The sequence below is a fragment of the Budorcas taxicolor genome, chromosome 17 (assembly GCF_023091745.1).
Source record: "Budorcas taxicolor isolate Tak-1 chromosome 17, Takin1.1, whole genome shotgun sequence".
In the NCBI taxonomy this organism is placed as follows: Eukaryota; Metazoa; Chordata; class Mammalia; order Artiodactyla; family Bovidae; genus Budorcas; species Budorcas taxicolor.
The window spans coordinates 49151429-49169701 of record NC_068926.1 but is presented as its reverse complement, the minus strand read 5'-3'; positions in this window follow the sequence as shown (position 1 = coordinate 49169701).

Here is an 18273-nt window from a genome sequence, read left to right as displayed (position 1 = left end):
ACCTTAATTATTTCAGTGCCTCCTAACTGCTACAGGGAGATTTCTAAAATACAAATCTGTTCCGCAGAGAGAAAACCAATAAAACCTCATCCATTTGGCAGCCTTCATTAAAGCTCCAGCTCCGCAACACAGCTCCCCTGGGCCCTTCTGATCTGGATTCTTATTTTCCAGCTGATCCCAATCACTGGAAGCTTGCTTCCTATGCCTTCGTGTCTCTGAATTCTGCCTCTCTGCTCGCCCCTTCTGCCTACGACTCCTTCTGCACTCTACCTGTTTCTCTCTCTTCACTTGGCCCACTCCACCCTATTCCTTGGGGAGGAATACAATACCAATGACAGCAGAAGTGAAACACAAGAAGACCACAGTCTGATGGCATCACAGGAGCCAGTTTCTGTAGCCATGGAATTTCTCCATAGCAGAACTCAACAGATCACCATTCTTACTGTTTACAACAAAGAAAGTCCTAACAAAGTTAGCACTGTTCTTGTTCGTTTATGGTTCTGTTGTCCTTTTAAACTGAGAGTTTTGTCCATGGACTTGTGTAATTGCCTTCCTAAACCCCTCATTTAGCACGGGAGGTGGTAAGCAATATAGGCTTAGCTCACTGAATGAAAAATCACTACAGTAACCATCTACTCTTGGTTCATATAAAATCAGCCTTGTCCTTTCAGGGTAATTAGGATCCTATGAATTTAAGTGGACAGACCCTTTGCCAACTAAGGTCCATCCAGTCAAGGCTATGGTTTTTCCTGTGGTCATGTATGGATGTGAGAGTTGAACTGTGAAGAAGGCTGAGCCAAAGAATTGATGCTTTTGAACTGTGGTGTTGGAGAAGACTCCTGAGAGTCCCTTGGACTGCAAGGAGATCCAACCAGTCCATTCTGAAGGAGATCAGCCCTGGGATTTCTTTGGAAGGAATGACGCTAAAGCTGAAACTCCAGTACTTTGGCCACCTCATGCGAAGAGTTGACTCATTGGAAAAGACTCTGATGCTGGGAGGGATTGGGGGCAGGGGGAGAAGGGGATGACCGAGGATGAGATGGCCGGATGGCATCACTGACTCGATGGACATGAGTCTGAGTGAACTCCGGGAGATGGTGATGGACAGGGAGGACTGGCATGCTGCATGGGGTCTCAAAGAGTCGGACACGACTGAGTGACTGAACTGAACTGAACTGAACTGAGCAGTATATCTAATCTAGGTGGGTTTTAGGAGCAACCCTCTTGGAAAGCAGAGATGGCATTCTTGCTCCCTTCTGACCTAAATTCCGTTGGTCACAGAAAAGAAAAATTCAGTCAGTGGAAAATACTTGAGATCCTCTACTTGGGCTCTACTTCTCAGGCAGCCAAGAAATGCCCATTGGACTGATCTCATGCATGTGTCTTAAACAAAATGGCAGTTGATTGTTGGCCAATGTCTACCATAGTGCTCAACCTGAAATCCCCAAAACAACCACACATACTTTGGACACAGACCTCAGGGTTTGATTTCAGTTGTTCAGTTTTCTTTTCCAAAGCCCCATGTATCAGCAGGCTGACGGAGAAGCACCTATTTAGAAAGCCATTTGGAAGACACATCCAAAACATCCTATTAAGAATGACATGTGTGATACAGAGAAAATTCTTAATTTCTAAACCATATCTATTACTTGTCCTGTTGTGGATATTCAGGGCATTGTAAGTATAATACAATGTGTTTGGGTGTGTGCGTGTGTACTCAATTGCTTCAGTTCTCGCTGACTCTTTGCAACCCTACAGACTGTAGCCTCCCAGGCTCCCTCTGTCCATGGGATTCTCCAGGCAAGAATACTGGAGTAGGTTGTCAGGCTCTTCTCTGTAATATATTGCATGAACTTGAACATTTTTAATTACAGCACATAACTTAGTGATTTAATACTAAAATAAATTCCTAGAGATGGTGTGAAATCTATCAGATTCCAGGGCAGCCATCACAACAAGACACCTGCCCCACAGGTGCTGACTGCCATGGCAACTGACTCTTCCCCACACATGGCTTCTAGATTGGAGGAGGGAGAATTATGCCAGCACAATGCTCACACTTTCCTCATGCTATCAGGTTAGGCCATTCTGTCTCAGCTGCATTATATTGTTTTCCTCCAAGAGGAGGCCATGGACTGTTGTTAGTGTAACCTCCTGTTGACAGATATGGAAACTAAGACTTCTCAGAGAAGGCATCAGGCACAAGATAACACAGCTGGGAATAAAAGACAGTAGGCCAGCAAGACGCATCCCCAGGCCATCTGACTGCAAATGTCTTCCTTTCTCCCTGCTACCAGCCCAGCCCTCACTACACCCTTTCCTTCTCATTCTACTATAGACCTGCCCCTGGTTTATCAAAGCATCTGCATGTTGGAAGAAGGTTGTGCCAACTTTTCCCCATAGATACATCACTTTCCTTACAAAAATTATTGATGAGAAAATCAAGAAGCAAATATATACAGGAATGAAAATATAGCCAGGAATGATCCACACTCTAATATTTTACCAGGAAATCTTTTATTTCCTCAATTAACTGATTCCCTTCAGGAAGTTCTGGTTTAAGGTGCAGACTTTTAAATTTACATTAAAGAGAAGAGTGATCTCAAGATGATAAGTGATAGCCAGTGACTCCATTATGAGCCAGAGATAGTCATAGGAGTTTACCTTGATCTGTACAATGTAAAGGAAAATTGTTATAGTCTTGACTGGTGGATATTGTTCATCAGAATCTCAAAGGCCAAATGCAGTATTTTTTCATTATATTTTTCAACCTGCAATTGACCAGTTTAGAGTCAATACCATGTAAAAGGCTCAGAAGTACTTAGTTGTAAATCATGTCACATTTACAGGGAAGTTAACATTTAGATTTTGCAAAATAAAAAGAAGTCTCAGTTAGTAGGTATTGAGAGGTCACTTTTGGAGTTTTAGAGACAAAAGGTATTTATTACAATTCTATTTGTTAAGATGATAAGATGCAACTTCAATAAAATATGAATCCAAAAATACTAAGATAAGAAGAGTGCAGGCTTCAGAACTAGATGTCCTTGTGTGCACATCTGGTTCTGCCTCCCACCCGAAATGAAATGCTCCTTTTTTTGAAACAGCTCAACTGCATTAAAACTCTATTTTATCATGTGAAAAATGAGGGTGGCCATGCCCTCTTTGCAGGATGTTGTGAGTATACTATGAGAAATAAATAATGCATGGAGGGGCAATTAAGGCCAATGATGGGAATGGAGTCTTTCTCTCCTTTTACTTTGCTTGCAACTTGTAATATGTTTGCCAGGAAATGATAACATACTGGAAGTTGGATAATAACAATAATAGCTAGCACATGTTTGCACCTTGGACTAGAGACTATTCTAAGCACTTTAAAACACATATTTAATCGTCTCCCTTCCCTGGCCAGTGGCTGTGATTATTATCATCCCCATTTTACATATGAGGAAACTGAGACATAGGGCACTTGGGAGACCACATTAGCTCTCACCACTAGGAAGCATCAGAGAAGAGAGGAAAATAAGAATTCCTCCCACGATGCTCAGTTGAATCTGATTTTTCTTTATTTTCTTTAAAATTTTTATTGGAGTATAGTTGATCTACAATGTTGTGCTCATTTCAGATGTACAGTAAAGTGAATCAGTTATTCACATATATATATAGCCACTCTTTTTTAGATTCTTTCCATGTAGGTCATTATAGAGTATTGAGTGGAGTCCCCTGTGCTATACAGTAGGTTCTAATTAGTGATCTATTTCATGTGTGTGTGTATTAGTCACTCAGTTGTGTCTGACTCTTTGTGCCCCTGGAGACTGTAGCCCACCGGGCTCCTCTGTCCATGGAATATTCCAGGCAAGAATATTGGAGTGGGTAGCCGTTCCCTTCTCTGGAGGATCTTCTAGACTCAGGGATTGAAGCCAGGTCTCCTGCACTGCAGGCAGATTTTTTTACCATCTTTTATAGTATCTATATATCAATCCCAATCTTCCAATTCCACCCCTCCCACTTTATTTTTGGCATCCATATATTTGTTCTCTGTGTCTCTATTTCTGCTTTGTAAATAAGATCACCTCATCTATACCAACTTTTTCAGACACTACATATATCAGTTAATATATGATATTTTTTTCCTTCTAACTTCATTCTGTATGATAGTCCATCCACATCTCTACAAATGACCCAAGTTTGTTCCTTTTTATGGCTGAGTAATATTCCACTGTACATATGCACCATGTCTTCCTTAGCCGTTCCTCTGTTGATGGACAGGTAGGTTGCTTCCATGCCCTGGCTATTGTAAATAGTGCTGCAGTGAACACTGGGGTGCATGTGTCTTTTCAAATTATAATTTTGTCCAGATATATGTCCAAGAGTAGGACTGCTGGATCGTATGGTCATTCTATTTTTTAGTTTTTAAGGACTCTTCATACTGCTCTTTTTAGTGGCTGTTGGTACTTTTCAACCCATGCACCCATATCCCTTCTACCTGGAAGGCAGGGGCTTCTAGAATTGTAAATAATTTGTCCATTGATCAACTGTTTCTAGGGCTTCCCAGAGAAGAAAACTACCTTGATTGAGTGAAATGACTAAATGATTCAAATAAGAGGTAGGAACAGGGATAGATATGGGATTAAACAGGGATTAATATGGCAGAATTAAAATCCTTCTGTTGACAAAATAAATAATAAATAAATAAAAGCACAAAGTGAGTGCATGACAAACTGATGTGGACTTGCAGAAGCTCAGGGGAGGTTTCACTGTCTAAAAATTGGTGGTCATGACCCTTTGAAATCCAGGTTTTGACTTTTACTGACTGGGAGATCTGAAGTTATTAAAGTTTCTGTACTTTTTGGCCCAGGATGATAATCATATCTACCTCATAGGGTTGAGGGAATTAAATGAGAGATTCTGTGTCAGTGGTTAGAGTAGCACTCAGGAAACACTAGTGATGGTTAATATTACTATTTTCATGTTGTCACCATTTTTTCTAAAGTTTTAAAACTCCCATGGCCAGAAAAGAGACCAAAAATACACAATTATACTCCAATTATATAAAAAAAAAAGTGGTCTTTATCACATGGATATAGGTTTTCAGTGTCAAGAAAAAGCTTTATCAAAAGGTATCATTTGCTCTATGGTTCTGGCATTAATCAACCCATTTGTTGTCTAACCTCTAGCAGATCCTCGACACTGGCAACATCATTTGCCAACAGCTGACAGCCTTCTGTGACAGTACTTTTCAAAAGATGTGTGTAGCCTATTGACCTCAGCAGGGTATCTACTTAATGGTCGATTGGTTTTCTTTGGGCACCATGTTTATTATCTAGGGCTCCTGTAACAAATATACCACAAAATGAGGGGCTTAGAAAGACAGACATTTAGGACATGTCCAATCCCAGGTCGAGGAAGATCCCACAGCTAAGCCCATGTACCGCACCTACTGAAGCCCACATGCCTGGAGCCCATGCTCTGAAGCAAGAGAAGCCTGCACAGCACAGTGAAGAGTAGCCCCCACTGGCCACAGCTAGAGAAAGCCTGTGAGCAGCGAGAAAGACTGAGCACAGCCAAAAAGAAAGGAAGGAAAAGGAAGGAAGGAAGACATTTATTCTCTCATCAGTTTTGGAGTCCAGAAGCCACAAACCCAGGTGTTGGCAAGGCTGGCTTCTTCTGAAAACTCTGAGACAGAACACACCACCATTCTTCTCTTCTAGCTTCTTTTTATGTTGCCAGCAATCCTTGCTGTCCCTTGTAGCTGCATCACAGCAGTGTCTACCCATGTTTTCACGTGGTCGCCTTTTCCCTGTGTGTCTTTATCTTCTTAAAAGAACACCAGTCTATGGATGTAGCATGCATGAGTGCTAAGTTGACTGAGTTGTGTCTGACTCTTTACACCCCTATGGACTGTAGCCCACCAGGCTCCTCTGTCCTTGGGATTCTCCAGGCAAGGATACTAGAGTGGGTTGCCATTTTCTCCTCCAGGGGACCTTCCCAACCCAGGCATCAAACCAGTGTCTCTTATGCCTCCTGCATTAGCAGGTGGGTTCTTTACCACGAGTGCCAGCTGAGAAGCCCCACTGGATATAGAGCCTTCCCCAATCCAGTAAGACCTCACATTGACTGTGTGTATCTGCCAAGACCCTATTTCCAAATGAGGTCAATTTCTAAGGTTCTGGGTTGACATAAGTTTGGCAGGGAGGAAGGACACCATTTAACCCAGTATAGGCAGTAAGGGTTGAATCGGGCCATGTTATGACCCAGACTTGAGCTTTTAATAGGTCCCTTTCTGGGGATGGCAAGTAACATTTCTGTCTTTACCAGATCAGCTTTCCTCTTAATTAACAAGCTGAGCTCTCTTGCAAGTGATGGTGGTAAAGGATAAAAATCCACTGACAAGATGAACTAGAAGATAAACTTCAACTAGGCTCTTTGGAGGCTTTTTCCCCCAACGTGTTTCAAGCTGAAAGCCAATTGCAGTGTCAGCTGTAATTACCCGAGCCCATTACACGGCCGGGGGCAGGTGGCACTTAAAGAAATTGTGCAGATGCTGAAACTGGGCTCTGAGAGCCCTCCACATAGCCCCCATCTGAGCACAGTTGAAAACACATCTTAAAATAGATCAGCGCTAAATCTGCAGCAGGCAGGTGAGGGCGGGTGTACAGAACATGAAAGTGACAGGCAGAGCAGCATCTGAGTGGGAAGGAAAGTGGTTTCCTTCTGACCCGTCTTCCTAACTCATAAAGGGACAGCTTTGCTTCTCTTTCAGACCCTTTGTCGTGATCCTCACCGTCATCTCTCTTGCTGTGCTTGGAACTACCAAGTGTCACCTTGGTCCCCTTTCAAGGAAGTGCTTTTGCACCAGCTGCTGGGAGAGTCATCAGCTAAAAGTCTTCTCCCCTTCAAGGATGGCCTTTTACACTTGCCTTTCCTGAGGCCACGCCCTTCCTCTCATCCAGCGATGGATCCATGCAGGGGCATCAATGCCCGGCCATCTCAATGGAGAAAGCTCTGCTCGACCATTTCATTCCAGAGGTTGCCAGGGAAGTCAGCCAAGGCTGTCTTTGGGGCTGCTTGGGAATCAGTATTTCCCCCTGCCCAATCCTGCTTCCTTTCCCACCCTTCCGCAGGAGATGGTCCCAACAGCATCATTTATAAATAATAAACATCTGTGCTAAATGGCACCCAAGAGGCTTTTCCTAGGTGGTCCAACCTGCAACAATCACCATTGCTGACATTTTTCAAACATTAGGCTTTAACGATGGCCAGACAGGGTGCTAAGTGTAAGGCACACATTATCTCAATTCACTGCACAAAATCCATAAAGAGTGTGCTCTTACACACATGTAACAGATGAGGACACTGAGGCTCAAGGACTCTAAGCAACTTCTTTGTAAGTGATGAATTTGGGACTTTGAACCCAGCTCTCAGGGTACCAAATCCCTATCTCTAAACCGTATGCTCTTCTGTTTTTCTGATGTGCAGGATCAGATGTTTTCATGGGGATGACTGCATGTCAGTTTAGAGTAGATTTTGTGTTCCCAAAGGTGAATTGGGAAGGCAGTCTATGGTTGTTGCTGCTTAGTCACTAAGTCATGTCCAACTATTGTGACCCCTGTGGACTGTCTAGACTCCTCTGTCCATGGACGTTCCCAGGCAAGGATGCTGGAGTGGGTTGCCATGCCCTCCTCCAGGGGATCTTCCCAACCCAGGGACTGAACCCAAGTCTCTTGTGTCTCCTCAGCTGGCAGGCAGATTCTTTACCACAGTGCCAGCAGTTACTTAAACTGAAATGCATACCACTAAATAAAAGAAGCTAATTAAAAAGGGTTGCAAAATGTTTGATTTCAACCATATGACATTATGGAAAAGGCATAGCTACGCAGACAGGAACAGATAAGTGTTGCCAGGGCTGGGGGAGGGGAGGAATGAATAGGTGAAGACAGGACTTTTAAGGCAGTGAAAATATTCTATATCCTGTGTCTCCAGCCCCTGAGCTATGGACCCATACTGGCTCATGGCCTGTTAAAAACTGACAACATAGCAGGAAGCGAGTGGCGGGCAAGTGAGCAAAGTTTCATCTGTATTTCCAGCCTCTCCCCATCACTCATATTACCACCTGAGCTCAGGAAAACGAGCTCAGGGATCCCACTGATTCCACATTATGGTGAGCCGTAAAATTATTTCATTATACACCACAATATAATAATAATAGAAATAAAATATACAGTAAATGTGATGGGCTTGAATCATTGCAAAACCATTCCCCCACCTCCCAGTCCACAGAAAAATTGTCTTCCATGAAATCGGTCCTTGGTGCTAAAAAGCTTGGGCACCACTGCTCTATATGAGCCCATCATGATGGATACATGTCGTTATACATTTGTCCAAATGCATAAGATGTACAGCACCAGGAGAGAACTCTAATGTAAACTGTGTCCTTTGGATGACAATGATGTGTTGGTGTAGCTTCATCAGTTGTAACAAATGCACCATCTGGTGGGAGATGTTGGTGGTGGGGAAAATTGTGCACATGTGTGGGTAGCAGGGAGATGGAAATCTCTGTACCTTCCCCTCAATTTTGCTGTGAACCTAACACTTCTCTACAAACAAAGTTTAAATAAAGTATCTATTGAGTATATAGAATGTTTAAATAAAAAATATTATATATTTTATTATTCATAAATTATGGGTTTATGGCTCTTCTCCATATAATATATAATAAACTTCAGATAGCCTACAGTTGAATATCAATACACCACTGTTGAATGTATTATTTTGGACATCTAATTAATTCTAATCTGGAATGGCAACCACTCCAGTACAATTGTCTAGGAAATCCCAGGGTCAGAAAATCCTGGTGGACTACTGTTCATGGGATCGCAAAAGAGTCAGCCATGACTTCGCAGCTGAGCATGAATTAATTCTAATACATGCATACATGGTTTCTTTTTTAAAAAAATTCTTGGTAGGGCAATGAGTGAAGTGAAGTGAAGTGAAATTGCTCAGTCATGTCCGACTCTTTGCAACCCCATGGACTGTAGTCTACCAGGTTCCTCCATCCATGAGATTCTCCAGGCAAGAATACTGGAGTGGGTTGCCATTTCCTTCTCCAGGGGATCTTCCCGACCCAGGGATCGAACCTGGGTCTCCCACATTGCAGGCAGACGCTTTACCCTCTGAGCCACCAATAGCATACATTAAATATGTATGTGTAACCGACAAATATTTGTGGAATGACTTTATAGGAAAATAAAAGCCAATTCATCACACATTTGATCAAATACATGTAGCCTTTCCTTCTATGCAACTGCTATGTACTCATACTTTCTATAGGGCAATGAAAAATGTGTAAAACTAGTTATTGGTTAGAGTAGTTTTAACCTGAAGAGTCATGCAGACAAAAAGATCCATAAATATTTATAGAATAAAGCATATTGTCTGAAATACAATTCTCTATTTCATCATACATATTTGGTTCTTTCATGACTCAAGCACAGAATGACTTTTAGGTAAAATATCTCATTCTTTAGAAAAGAAACTCACTGATTCAAGACATAAGAGGTTTAGTATTGAGTTACTACTTTATCCATGTAGAGCTGGATCAGTCAATGCCCATGGCATCTTGGGCATCCCAAAGTCTGAAGGGGGACTGGGATCCCTGAGTCCAGCCATTCCCCAACCCAGGGGATGGTGGGAAGACATGGGTGGTGCTCAGATACAATTTGCATTACTTTGTGACGATGCTGTTGCCATTTCAGTTCTTTGAGTCCTTTGGATTATACAGAGAGTCCCAGTGTGGGTCTCATGTGTCTTGAACCACATTAACTGTTGTGAATCTCCCTTTTCACAAAAAGACAGCAGCTCTCAGCTCTGAGCCTTCAAGGGGAAGTGGTGGTGGTGCGGTCTCCAGCTATAGGTGAACAAGTTTGTTCTATAACCTTGATTTCATGGTTGTCCTCTAAGCTGTTGAGCCCCTCCAGATCCAGACTCCATCTTTCTTCCCTCTCCCCAGGGAGGTCTGACCTGTATGGACACCACCAGTGGGCTCCATGGTCCCCAGATACTTGTTGGATTTGGTTGTGAGACCCAGCAAGAGACAGGAAAGAGAGTGGAGTGTGACCAGTAAGGTCATCATCCCAGACTGGCTCTGTCGTGGCAGAGACAACTGATGTTCTAAAGGTGGCCACCTCACATGACTCTCATCTTCCAATTTATGGTGACTCTCCTGTCCTTGCCCCTTTAAGCCCATAGGTAGTTTCAGGGATGCTGATATTAGCTTCAAATTCCCTCATCGTCCCAAGCACTTCCCTATGCCTGGATTGTTGCCATTAGTTCCTTTGGGAATACGCTTCCCTCACGTTATCCTCTTTTGTGTAGTCTGGTGGAGACTCTGATAAATCTACTATTGACATCACTAATGTTTGGTATCCACTTGCTTTACTGACAGAAGAAAAGGCAGACTCAAGGTCAAGATCAGACCCAAGAACCTGAGTCTGCCCATAAAAGAGAACCCACAGTTCATCAGAGGCAAACACAGAACCTCCGACTATAATCTTCTCTATGAAAGTGTAGAGTTTTCTAGAACAAGGATAAATATGCTAGCTCCCATCCTCAGCCTCCTCAAGAATGGCAAGCACAGCTTCCAACCTTAAGGGAAAAGCAGAGCCTTTTGCCATGAGATGGAAAAGAAGTGAAAAATTGATGGTTCACAGCTGGATGCAACATGCAACCTTGTTATCTTGACTCACTGCATTGCGTGTGTGTGTGTGTGCATGCTCAGTTGCTCAGGCATGCCCTACTCTTTGCAGCCCCATGGACTGTAACCTGCCAGGCTCCTCCATTAATGGAATTTTCCAGGCAAGAGTACTGGAGTGGGTTGCCATTTCCTTCTCCAGGGGATCTGCTCGATCGATCCTGGGATCAAACCTTCCTCTCTTGTGTCTCCTGCACTGGCAGGTGGATTCTTTACCACTAGCACCACCTGGGAAGCGCCAAATCATGGCAGTAATTTTTTTTTTTTTTTTTTTTTTTGGCATTAATTCTTGTAAAAACATCTTGGATTGGCTGCCCAAATCTACAAACTGGAAATTTTCCTACTAAAACCCAGATTTCTGCATCCTCTTGAAATTGGAAGAACTGATCCAACTCAGGGCATTAGCCCTTCCTGAGACTGAGCAGGACTACCCTCCAGAATCGGGGCAGCACCTGTTTAGCTGTCATCCACCACTTCTCCAGAGGACTTTTGAGGTTGAGACCCAGGGGAAGGACAAGGTAGGAAGTGGGTTGTTGCTGGTCACTTGGGTCCCTCTGCTTCCCTGGGCTCTTGTCATCCTCAGGCCTGGCTGATGATTGGCCAAATCATCAGACTCGGATTCCGAGGGTGTCAGCAGTGGGAAGTGTGATTTCACGACTGTCTACCATATACTTCCTCCTTAGCAATATCCACCCCCCACCCAGATCAGCACTTCTTTTGAATCCCTTCTGCCTAGAATTGTATCCTTTTCTTTAATAACCGCCTTCCTCTGTTCCACTTAGGTTAGGCTAATACGATTTCCCTATCATTTCCCTGTTGCTCTGTCAAATAAATCCATTTTCTGTCACCTTGTATTTCGAGCCAAACCAAAAATATACACTAATCTTTAATTTATAACAATCCAGTGATGCCCGAATGTCATTAAATCATGTAGGACTAAAAGACAGGCTTAGTTGTTAATCCCAAGATGCATTCAGTAAGACCCACTTAATTTCACAGGTCTTCAGTGAGTTGAATAAAAACTAGCCATGTTGTTGGCTGCCAAGGGTATTAAATTGGTTAGGCTCTGTTAACACATCTGTTGTTGGTTCCCACATTTTCTTGGAGAGAACTTTTCTTATTTCAAAATGAAATATTTTGAAATATTTCAATATACTGCAGTAACTTTTGCTCTGAAAACTTAATCATAGAACTGCTCACATATTCTATGTTAAAGAACTGTATTCCACCTACCTCATTATAGGCATTTTATTCACCGAATGAAACAATGAAGCAGGAATATTGAAATTATATTAATTGCTTACACTCTTCCTATACACACACACACACACGTACACACACACACACATGTACACACACACACACACACACATAAGGCTTTCTGATGGCTCTGACGGTAAAGAACCTGCCTGCAATGCAGGATACCTGGGTTTGATCCCTTTTCGGGAATAGCCCCTATTCAACTCCTGCCTCACAAGAGGACATTCACTGGCAAGAGTGTTTCAAACTGAATCTAGAGAGCAGTTGACCAGCTGGGCAGCCTGAAGGAGATGTGGATAGCCAGGTTTGGCCAGCAGCAGCGAGCTTCCTGCAGGTAATAAATCTGCCCACTAGACATGGACCCAGTCCTCATGTCTTCTGCCTGGGAGAGGATCTGTGCTTGTTACAAGTGCCATGTAGGACAGAGGGGATGCTTGTAAACACGACAGTGGGGGATCCTTTGTCATGAGAGCCCTTTTAACAGGCACTAGTATCAGTGGCATTTCATCTCCTAGAATGAAGGCTGTAACAGGGATGGGGCTATCACATCTCCATGTAACGGTTTCCACTGAATACACAGATGCAGAAGATCATTGATCTGTTGGGAAGTTAAGGGACCACCTTCATTCTGGACTCTTCACTGCAAAATCACAAAAACCAAAGCAGTGAAAGAATTAAATGGGGGTTTTGGTTCTAAAACTGTATTCCCAGTAAAAGTGACTCTTTCAATATATATATTTTTAAAATTGAACACACACGGATGCACAGGCCCACATACACGTAGTGAAAAAATCTACTCAAAATTGATTTATTTCGTGAAGAAGTTGCTCTTTTTATAAATTGATTTGAGTCTGAGTTATAGCTGTTGAGCTGAAATATTTTAATCGGAAATGTTTTGCTCCCTGGGAAAGAGATCTAAAGGCTGTGAATTTTCCCAGTTGAGAGCATTACTTCTAGCCAATTAACTTGAGCACAGTTCAAGTTCTCCAGGACTGATGGGTCCCTCCCACACTTTCCCAGGCCATTATTGTTTGTAGATTTGTCCTCTAAATAATCTCAGAGGAGTGGGGGATGGGGCATGAGGGACCCAGGGAGGACAGAGGGTTTCTGAAACCCACTGTCTGCTTAGGGCCTCTGGTCCTTTCGGAATTCCGTTTCAGCAGAGGTGTAAGAAGTAAGCAGCACCCTCCATAGTGAGATGAGGGTCCTTCCCTCCCTGGTGTTTTCTATCAGGAGGGCAGGTTTCACAGCAGTAAGAAAAGAAATGGCAAATCTTTGTCCCACAAAGGCTCCGTGTCAAACAGCTGTCACTATTTGATGACTCAGGTTTCGATTTATGTCAGGCATGATGGAAAGTGGCTCCAGGAGTAATTTACAGTCCTGTGCCTCTGGCATCCACAGAGGGGAGGAACCCTAAGATGTAGTGCTTGGGGGTTTGCATGATTTAATGAACAACATGGTAAGCTCCTCAAAAAAGTCAAAGTGTTAGTTGCTTAGTCCTATTCTACTCTTGCCAGGCTCCTCTGTCCATGGGATTTCCCAGGCAAGAATACTGGAGTGGGTTGCCATTTCCTTCTCCAGGGATCTTCCCAAACCAGAGATCGAACCCCAGTCTCCCACATTGCAGGCATATTCTTTACAGCCTGGACCACCAGAGAAACCTTGGTGAGCTCCTGTAACACTGAAAGATTATCTAACAGCAAAGGAGGCTGGGAAATATTTTCTAACCCTAAAGGAATCTGGGAAATGTAGTCTAATCCCAAGGGAGGCTGGGAAATACGGTCCAGCCAAGCGTGGGACTAGGGGAAAATGAAGGGGGTTGGTGAAAACATTGTCCTTGTCACAACTCCAGGCTAAGGCCTTGAACTTGTGCAATCTTCTCTCCTAGCCAGTAGTTACTATGCTCCATTTCCCCTCATCCAAGTGTGTTCAGTGGGGGCTGGTCCATTTCATGTACAGAAGCCAAGTAATGGCCATATCCTACTTTCTTTAGAGGCAAAGGAAGCTTTTTCTATTCGCTTCCTTGGAGCTCACCCTGGAGAAAAGTGAGAATTGTCAGACTATCCAAATGAGAGACCCTCCTGTAGGACCTCCGTCTTATCAGACTCGAACATTCTTTAATGGTTTGAACAAACAGGGGAAGCAAGGATCAAATAATTAATTGCTTAAGTTGATGAGGGTATAGCACCTGCTTTTCATCCAGCTTCAGACCTCAATTCAGGGAAAAGCAACAACACTCTTTAAACAGAAAATTAAATCTAATCTATACACGTAGATCTGAAAATAAAAACTCCACTCCTCTTGTAATTATCACTATAGCTCAGTGTTTATCAGATAGTGATCATAGGACTGGCATAAGAAAGTGGTTACTTTTAGAATCCCAACCACCTAGAAATTCAATCAGCTGCCTTTTGAAGTGGATGAGTGTGAGAATCTTCACAACAACCAGTTTGCCATTTGCAATAAGAGAGCTGCATGGAGGGCCCTGAATGAGTAGACTCAGATTAGAATCAGACATTCTGGGAACTTCCCTGCTGGTACAGTGGCTAAGACCCTTCACTCTCAATTCAGGGGAACACCCGATCAGGGAACTAGATCCCACATGTTCCAACTCAGAGATTCCACATGCCACAACTAAGACCCAGTGCAGCCGAATAAATAAATAAATACATTTTTTAAAAGACATCTTAAAAAGTCTTAGTCTGTTCATTTGTTAAGGCTTTCTGTTTTGCTTTGTTTTTTAATCAGGTATGAAGGTGTTTGCTTCCATGGTGGTTCGGTGGTAAAGAATTCATCTGCCAACGCAGGAGATATGGGTTCAATCCCTGAGTTGGGAAGACACCAGGAGAAGGAAATGGCAACCCACTCCAGTATTCTTGCCTGGGAAATCCCATGGACAGGGGAGCCTGGCACGCTACAGTCTATGGAGTTGAAAAGAGTCAGACATGACTTAGAGAATGAATAACAACCATAACATGAAGGGGTTTAAGTGACCACATATCTTACTCCACATCATGGTTATAGGATCACCCAAGGCCCCTATCTCACCATGGTTTCCCTTACATAGTTCCTATCGTTATGACACCTGACACACAAGAATCCCCCTTTCTGATGCATTTCAGATTATGCCTTCTGCTCAGCTTTGAAAAGAACATGGTGATGTGTGGATATGTGCACTTTAAAAAAATTATTTATTTATATTTGGCTGTGTCAGATCTTAGTTGGGGCATGTAGAATGTTTTTTTTGTTTGTTTGTTTTTTAGTTGCAACATTCAAACTTTTAGTTGTGGCATCTGGGTTCTAGTTCCCTGACCAAGGATCAAACCCAGGCCCCCTGCAATGGGAGCTCAGACTCTTAGCCATCTATCCACCAGGGAAGTCCAGATGTGTGCATTTTTAAAGTTACCCAAACATCATTCACTCCAGGTCTTCATGTTGTGTTTTACAGTCTTAATGCTCAGAAATGTGCTCTGAAAAGCTCCCCAGGCTGCTGTCAGCTCCTCTGGTTTACTTCTTCTGCCAAATTCCAGCTGATGAAGTTGGCTCACCAACCCTGTCCTCACCTAAACAATCCCGGCTCCTGGTGATTCCTCAGCCCTCAGATTTTTTGATGCCTTAAATCTGTAGTCCAAGCAGAGAAAAAACTATTCATAACTATTTGTTTTGTCTTTGTTCTGAAACTTATAAAATTAACATTGCAAAGATGACTTTTACAGAAGCCTTAAAGTTCAACCTTTAATATTCTGTTTATAAATCTGTTTTATAACATTTAAACGATGATTTTAATAAGTTAGTAGATTCCTTTAAATATTTCAAAACACGTTCATAAATTTCATGTATCTGGCTTCCTTTAAAGCAATGTATATGCTTCATTAACATGGAAAGCTTTCTTAAATACTTAAACAGCCTTAGCAACTATAATATTAATAAATAAACTTACAAAAGACTCTCAATTTTTTGTAAGCATTCCAATCTTGTGCATACTTAAGGAACTTATACTTTTTCTCTTTCCTTTTTATTTTTTAAGTTATGAAAGTATGATAACACAGTCACAGGAGACTTAGAAAATACAGAACATAGTTACATCTAGTTCTATCTACTATACAATTATTTTTAAGTAGATACATTGACACTTTTAGTTGGAGTTTCAATATGAAGCCTTCAAAAATTAATAGAAATGAATATACAGAAAAGTAGATGGATATAGTAGCCCTGAAAGGCACCATGAGCCAATTCAACATAATTAATATTTATACAATTTTCACACAACAGTAGGATACAAATTCTATTCAGGTAGAGAGGTTATACTTTTCCATTTAAAATTCCAAACAAAAAATCTATAGCTAAATTCTCTGTGTTGGCTGGAATCACATCTGAAATCTTACCTAATGTGACAAATGATCTTAAATATTATAAACACAAAATATTTCCCAACAATACTTAAGCTTAACACAAAATTATTAGTAACAGGTTTGATTTACTTAACAGTATGCACTTTAATTATTACCCTTTCTGGATTTTAAACTCACTAAGGAAATAATTTTACCATTTCCAGCAAACTGAGGTTACAGACCTAAACAAATGCCTTCATCATCTCATAGTAATTAGGACTTTCTTCTCTATGGGCCACGAGGGCTTGTTGACAAAAAATTTTTGACTGGAACTGATGATCTGAAGCCTCCAAACACCTAGATTCTTACCACTTACACAACATTCAGGATTTTTCTAGAATATTCCATCCCTTCCAAGTGGATGCCTTCTGTAAGCCACCTATTAGCTAAATCCAGCTGGAGTTTAAACCGTGTCCATCAGGTTGCTTCACCTCTGATTGGATTGAACTGGTCTATGGACGACTCCATCTGTTCTGATTTCTTGCCGTGTTCCTCCTGCCTGGAAGAGCCAATACACTTTCAGGTGCTGGGATGACCTCCATTTGGATTCACTCTTTCCCTCACGCTTAGCTTGTATACCAGCATGCTCAGTCACTAAGTAGTGTCCGACTCTTTGTGATCCCATGGAATGTAGCCCACTGGACCCCTCTGTCCATGAGATTCTCCAGGCAAGAATACTGGATTGGGTAGCTATTCCCTTCTCTAGGTGATATTCTTGACCCAGAGATCAAACTCGCATCTCTTATGTCTCCTGCATTATTTACCAAGAGGATTCTTTACTGCTGAGCCACATGGGTAGCCCCATGCTAAGCTTATAGTCCTTGAATGTCTGAGATATTCCCAAACACTGGTGTATCCGCAGCTTCCTCTGCCCACTCTCACCTCTATATGACTGTGATGCTCTTTTTCTTTTTTAATTGAAGGATAATTGCTTTGCAGAATTTTGTTGTTTTCTGTCAAACCTCAACATGAGTCAGCTATAGGTATATATATAGCCCCTCCGTTTTGAACCTCCCTCCCATCTCTCACCCCATCCCACCCCAGTTTCCTGAGCCATACAGCAAATTCCCATTGGCTATTTATTTTACATATGGTAATGCACATGTTACTCTTTCCATACATCCCACCCTCTCCTCACCTCTCTCTATGTCCATAAGTCTATTCTCTATGTCTGTTTCTCCATTGCTGCCCTGTGAATAAATTCTTCAGTACCATTTTTCTAGATTCTGTATATATGTGTTAGAATATGGTATTTATCTTTCTCTTTCTGATTCACTTCACTCTGTATAATAGGTTCTAGGTTCATCCACCTCATCAGAACTGACTCAAATGTGTTCCTTTTTATGGCTGAGTAATATTCCATCGTGTATATGCACCACAACTTCTTTATCCATTCATCTGTCGATGGACATCGAGGTTGCTTCTATGTTCTAGCTATTGTAAATAGTGGTGCATTGAACAATGGGATACATGTGCCTTTTTCGATTTTGATTTCCTCAGGGTATATGCCTAGGAGTGGGATTGCTGGGTCATATGGTGGTTTTATTCCTAGTTTTTTAAGGAATCTCCATACCGTCTTCCATAGGGGTTGTATCAATTTACATTCCCACCAACAGTGCAAGAATGTTCCCTTTTCTCCACACCGTCTCCAGCATTTATTGTTTGTAGGCTTTTTGATGATGGTCATTCAGACCAGTGTGAGATGACATCTCATTGTGGTTTTGATTTGCATTTTTCTAATAGTGAGCGATGTCGAGCATCTTTTCAAGTGTTTGTTAGCCATCTGCATGTCTCCTTTGGAGAAATGTCTGTTTAAGTCTTTTTCCCACTTTTTGATTGGGTTGTTTGTTTTTCTGGCATTGAGTTGTATGAGCT